The sequence below is a fragment of the Propithecus coquereli genome, unplaced genomic scaffold (assembly GCF_000956105.1).
Source record: "Propithecus coquereli isolate 6110/MARCELLA unplaced genomic scaffold, Pcoq_1.0 Scaffold65, whole genome shotgun sequence".
NCBI classification, from domain to species: Eukaryota; Metazoa; Chordata; class Mammalia; order Primates; family Indriidae; genus Propithecus; species Propithecus coquereli.
The window spans coordinates 5,366,179-5,373,041 of record NW_012152507.1 but is presented as its reverse complement, the minus strand read 5'-3'; the positions used below and the strand labels follow the sequence as shown (position 1 = coordinate 5,373,041).

The following is a 6,863-nucleotide window of genomic DNA, read 5'->3' as shown; positions in this document are numbered from 1 at the left end:
TTTTTAGAAACTATTTTTATTTTCAAGGACCACCATTTGTGCTATTTGAATGGCAAAGGCTGACTTGGGAAATAATTGGAGAGCAAGTGATTAAAATGTGTGATATGAAAAAAACATGTGTGAGATGGTTGAAATATTAGTTTGACTTGTGAAATTGTTGTATTATAGTCAGAAACAGTTGAATATTGGTAATGTGATATGGGTCATTCTAGTTTATCGTAGGCTGCAGAGGTAAAAATGGTTCTCTGTAGAGAGATGTCTTGTGTTGGACCTTAAGAAAATGTTAAGATATGGTCCTTTAAAGGAAGCACGAAAGAGGGAAGGCAAATAAAGAGAATACCAAATTTAACCTCATTTTCTGGAGTAAGAAATTTGAATATGAGACTAAGTGTTCTATGAATCCAGGGACATAGACATAGTTTATAAAAGTTATGATTTTAGAAGGGACAAGGGAGAACCAGAGTGAGCTGAAAATTTGTTTATCCAACCCATTGAATTCTAAACTGAAAGCAGTTTAGAATTCAAATTGGATCCTGAAATAGCAGATTTATTTGCCTGTAACTAATAATTAGGAAATATTTTAGACTCTTATATTTGTGTCAAGTTGTTTGGGTGGGATATGTTGAAAATTTATATTTTTTTCCAATGATATTTTACTTTCATAATTACTGTAATTTATATTAAATGTATTCTTTTTCTTATATATATTGCATCTACCTCATAATTTTCTTTACTAGTGATAAAAACACTTTACTGTCTTTACCTACAGAGATTTAAAATTCCAGTAGAGACAAATATTACTATAGGGGTCCCATGTTATGGATGACCTGGGTTATGGCGTTCCATACTTACGAACGGGCTCTCAAGGCTCCACATAAGCATAATTTATAATTAAATAATTAAATTAATAATTCAGGAACTAGTTTCTTTTGTGCATGTAAACAAACCCGCATGGCACAAATGGTTCATTAAGCGTAGCATCTTTATGCTAGTGGCTGGTCTCATTATTTATATGGTTTCTTACACACAGCATCACTTTTGTCTTTTTAATTCGATTTTGTGAGTCTGTGTTTACCCTTATGAGCAAAAGTCCACTGCAAGTCCAGGTGAGCCTGCAGTGAAGGGAAAGGTGATTACGATGGAAACGAAAGTAGAAATAATTAAGTGTTGGAAGAAAAGCCAGATACCACCATTCATTGGGAAAGCATTATGCTTCAGCGGCTCAACTATAAGAACAATTATAAAGGATAAAGTGAGAATAATGGAACATATGAAAGACAGTGTTCCAATGAAAGCATCAATTATTACTAAGCAGCATAGTGGATTAATTGTTGAAATGGAAAGGTTATTATAATATTTATTGGTTAGAAGATCAAAATAAGTGTAACATTCCTGTTAGCCTAGCATACAAATTAGGTGAGTGTTAACCTTCAATATTCTGTTTTGAAATTTCTCCTATTTCCTATCTAAACTTTTTATATGAGTTTGCTTTTATGTTCTGTTTGTTTGAATTAAAAGAAATAGCACAATAGTTATTGTAACTGTAACTTATTATTACAATACAGGGGTATTACGGTATTACACTGTATTAGTATTACCATATGTATGCAATTATAGTATTGTTATTATTATTACCAACCATTACTGCATATGCGCTGTTCATCAGGGATCCCAGTTATATACAAATCTGGCCTAAATACATTCTCAGGAACATATCTTGTTCATAACCTGGGGACCGCTTGTATTTAAGAAATTTTTGGTTTGACAGTGAACATATTTCTTTAAAAAGTCTGGATTGTACTACCACAGTTTCTGTAGTGTTAAATATTGTGTAAGAATTGGCTAGGCTTGGTGGCTCACACTTGTAATCCCAGCCCTTTGGGAGGCTGAGGTGGGAGGATTGCTTGAGGCCAGGAGTTCAGGACAAGCCTGGGTAACAGTGAGACCCTGTTTACACAAAAACATTTTTAAAAATTAGCCAGGCATGATGGTACCAGCCTGTAGTCCTAGCTACTCAGGAGGCTGAGGCAGGAGGCTTGCGTGAGCCCAGGAATTCAAGGTTATAGTGAGGTGTGATCAGGCCACTGCATCACTGCACTGCAGTCTGGATGACAGAATGGATCCCTGTCTGAGAAAAACAAACAAACAAACAAAAAAACCCCACATGCATTAGAAAAATTTTGTGTGTGTGTAATAATTGCTTGGTGCTTTTTCTGTTCTAATTCACAGGATTCACATCATTGTTCATTGCTAGAAAAGTCTCAATATTACAGCAGATTATTCCATTCATCCTTCCTTTTAATGTTTTGCTTTTGGACTTTCCTATTAAATGTGTTTGTCTTTCTCATGTTATCCTCCATGTCTCTCAACTTCTCTCATACTTTCTATATCCTTGTCTGTCTCTGCTGCCTTCTTGGAATATCCTCAGTTATGTCTTTCAGTTCCCACATCCTTTATTCAACTCCTTTTAATCTACTTTTCAACCAACCTGTCTATTGAATTTTTCAATGTCTGCTCTTTATTTTAAAAGTTCTATTTGTTTTTCAAATCTTTTTGGTAATCTTCTTTCTTCCCTTCATAATCTTTTTTTTTTTTTTTTTTTGAGACAGAGTCTCACTCTTTTGCCTGGGCTAGAGTGCCGTGGCGTCATCCTAGCTCACAGCAACCTCAAACTCCTGGGCTCAAGCGATCCTAATGCCTCAGCCTCCCGAGTAGCTGGGACTACAGGCATGCGCCACCGTGCCCGGCTAATTTTTTCTATATATTTTTAGTTGTCTGATTAATTTCTTTCTATTTTTAGTAGAGATGGGGTCTCGCTCTTGCTCAGGCTGGTTTCGAACCCCTGAGCTCAGACAATCCACCCGCCTTGGCCTCCCAGAGTGCTAGGATTACCGGCATGAGCCACTGCGCTCGGCCCCTTCATAATCTTTTAAGTGTCTTTTTTTTTTTTTCTTTCATGCCTTTATGACACGAAAAAGTCCCTTTATCATGATATATCATAATTTTATAAATTTTATAATTTTATAACTTGAAGGTCTTGAGGACCTAATCTTGCTATTAGTGTATCTACTGACTCCTCATGCTATGTTATTTTCGTACATGTTTTTTGATTTTGCACTATGAGTTTATTTTCAGTGGGCCTTTATCTGAGAGAATCTTGTGTAGCCTGTTCCCCTCTAGGGATATCTTCAGCATGGTACCACTTAAAATTCTGTTCCATTATGAAATGTAACAAACATACCAAAGATATATAGGTAAAATATATAAATGTACTTAAAATTATTAAAATGCATATGCATATATCCAACACCAGCTTAGTATTAGTAGTAAGACAATATTAGTTATTGGAATCTCTTTTTCTTTGCTAGAACAATTATCCTTATCCTGTGATATGAGTGATATTCCTTTGGTTTTTTAAAAAATAGTTTATTATCTATATATCCCTCGGCAAAATATTGTTTATCTTTGAAAAACTGAGTACCAATCACAAACCTATTTCTGTAAGGAAAGTGCAATGTTGTTTCTATTAAATGAAGGTTCTGGGAGAAGATAAAACTGTAGAGAGTCTCTGGGTCATAGTCTCGTTTTTCGGAATTTTTGAGAACCCTAACTAGGGAATTTATTAGGCAGCATCAAAAATAAACTCTGGAAGATTTTGGGGTATATTAGTTTATTAGGGCTATAAAACAGAGTACCAGAAATTGGTGGCTGAATACACCTGAGATTTATTGTCTCACAGTTCTGTCCCTGTGTGTATGTTTCTGAGGATAAATTTTCTCTCTTTGTAAGGACACCTGTCATACTGAATTAGGGCCACCCTAATGATCCCATCTTAACTAATTACATCTGCAACAACCCTATTTTCAAATAAGATCACATTCTGGAGTACTAGGACTTCAACATATGACTTTTTGGGGGACATAATTCAACCCATAACACGGGGCATCTGGTATAGTGGCATAGTGGTGGTATAGAGCAGATATTTAATATTAAGCAATCCAGTAAGAATTTAGTCAGGGAATAGGCTATTCTATGGGTTCTGTTTCTAAAGTTATCAGGGCACATATCCAGCTCTCAAAAGTATGTCAAGGTTTGGTGCCGTGGTTCACACCTGTAATCCCAACAGTTTGGGAGGCTGAGGTGGGAAGATCGCTTGAGTCCAGGAGTTTGAGAACAGCCTGGGCAACATGGCAAGACCCTGTCTCTACGCAAAATTAGCTGGGTGCAGTGGTGCATGCCTATAACGTCAGCTACTCAGGAGGCTGAGGTGGAAGGATCCCTTTAGTGCAGGAGTTCTAACCTAGGTGACACAGCGAGACCATGTCTCTATTTAAAAAAAAAAAAGTATGTCACAATAGACTCTGGGCAAGTTAACACTTGCTATAGTATACATGGTAGGAATGGAGATATGTCACGTGAGATATGGATAATTTTTTTCAATTTCTGAGAAAATGGAACTAACGGTATCTATGTGTAAGTAGGTTTTCAGCTGATAAAACAGAGTCTAAAGAAACAATGATTTCTGCAAGCTAGAACCGTATTTGTCCTTTCGGTAAAAGTCTGGGTAGTGGGCTACTGTGGCGGTTTTATAATTGTCATGATCCATGGATCTTTTTGCTGTTTTATCTTCAACGTAAGAATTGCAGCTTAGATTCCAAGATGGCCACTGTAGCTCTTGCCACTGTTTCTGCATCTTACGCATTAGGAAGGAGGAAAGTTGGAGAGGTCATGTCTTTCTTTCTTTTTTTTTTCTCATTAAACTTTGTTTTAATGGGTCTCAAAATTCTGTGACAGATTTTTGGTCAAGTTGTTTACGTTAAAAAGTACTGATTTTTAAAAACGAATAACTTAAAACTGCCACATGAATAAAAAAGATCCATAAAATGCTCTCCTTTTCTTCTCAAGGTTTTACAATGCATTTATCATTAACCAGTCTTTTACTATTAAACTTAAATGGCTAATTGAAATAAACAGTTCTGAGACTGTTTCTTCTACCACTAAGACTGGACTGGCAGGTTTAGGCCTGATATTCATTTAGCCTTCTAAACTTCCTGGGCAGACTTAGTGACCTTGCCAGCTCCAGCAGTCTTCTTGTCCATTGCTTTAATGACACCCACAGCAACTATCTGTCCCATATCTCGAAAAGCAAAACAACCCAGGGGAGAATAGAGAAGTTCTCAACACACATGGGCTTGCCAGGAATCATATTAATGATGGTAGCATCACCAGATTTCAAGAGTTTAGGGCCCTCTTGCAGCTTCTTACCAAAGCAAGCAGTGATCAGTCTTTTCCTTCAGCTCAGCAAACTTGCAAACAGTGTGAGCTGTGTCGACGATCCAGTAAAGGTGTGTAGGCAGCACTAATTTGGCCTGGATAGTTCAGGATAATCACCTGAGCAGTGAAGCCGGCTGCTTCCATTGGTGGGTCATTTTTGATGTCGCCAGCGATGTTGTCATGGTGAACATCTCCGACAGACACATTCTTGATATTGAAGCCCACACTGTCTCCAGGAAGAGCTTCACTCAGATCTTCATGGTGCATTTCAAAAGACTTCACTTGTAATATTGATTGGATTAAAGATGGCCACTGTGTGAGGTTTGAGAACACCAGTCTCCACTTTGCCCACAGGGATAATATCAATACCACCAATTTTGTAGACATCTTGCAGAGGCAGATGCAAGGTCTTGTCAGTTGGATGAGTTGATGGTAGGATGCAATCCAGAGCTTCAGGTGGCATGGTTCAACTGACATTGCCATCTTTACAGGTGGCTCTTCATACCTTAAACCAAGGCACGTTAGCACTTGACTCCAGCATGTCGTCGTCATTCTGACCAGAGGCACAAATGTTACTGTGTTGGGCTTGTACCCAATTTTCTTAATGTAAGTGCTGACTTCCTTAACAATTTTCTTGTGTCTCTTCTGGCTGTAGGGTGGCTCAGTGGAATTCATTTTGTTAACAACGAACAATTAGTTGTTGCACACTCAGCGTGTACACCAGAAAGGCATGCTCATGCCCATTCGTGGAGATACCAGCTTCAAATTTACCAACACCAGCAGCAATAATCAGGACAGTACAGTCAGCCTGAGATGTGCCTATAATTATGTTTTTATAAATTCTCTGTGTCTGGGGCATCAATAATAGTCACGTAATATTTTCTAGTCTCAAATATCCATAGGGAGATATCAGTGGTGATACCTTGTTCACACTCAGCTTTCAGTTTATTCAAGATCCAGGCATCCTTGAAGGAACCCTTTCTCATCTCAGCAGCCTTCTCAAAGTTTTTCATGGTTCTTTTGTGTTGATCCTACCACATTTGTATATCAGATGGCCAGTAGTGGTAGACCTGCCTGAATCTACGTGTCCAATGATGACGATGTTGGTGTGAGTCTTTTTCTTTCCCATTTTTGCTTTTAGGGGTGGTTTTCAGGACACCTGGTGGCAAACCCGTTGTGAAAAGCGTGTTTTCTTTTTGAAAGAATAATACCCAGAAGTTGCACGTATTACTGCTTGTTGGTCAGAACTTGTTCACGTGGCTGGTATGGAAAGCTTTTCATTCAAGGAAAGCCGGAAAGCGAGATGTTTTTTTCTGGGCTCCGTGTGCAAAACTGGAATCTTCTTATGAAAGAAGAAAAAAATGTAAACTGGGAGTCAGTGCAGTCTGTTCCACAGCACTTTCATTTTCCTGCAACTTCTCCCTATTAGTAAGTTTGTAGTGACTGTAAACATGTACAAGGACCCATTCACTTAGGAATGGATTCTTGGGGAAAAACTGGATATCCTGAGATTGGCACTTTAAAAAACTAGATGTATTTTTGGAGGATGCAGATAAATTGAAGAAGCTTACCCTTAGTTCATTTTGCAA

General features: G+C 37.9%; 1 pseudogene; it reads right to left on the bottom strand.

Annotated features, from left to right (window-relative positions):
- Positions 1 to 5,030: 5,030 nt before the first annotated feature.
- LOC105822987 lies at positions 5,031 to 6,403 on the bottom strand (annotated as a pseudogene).
- Between the last annotated feature and the right edge of the window lie 460 nt (positions 6,404 to 6,863).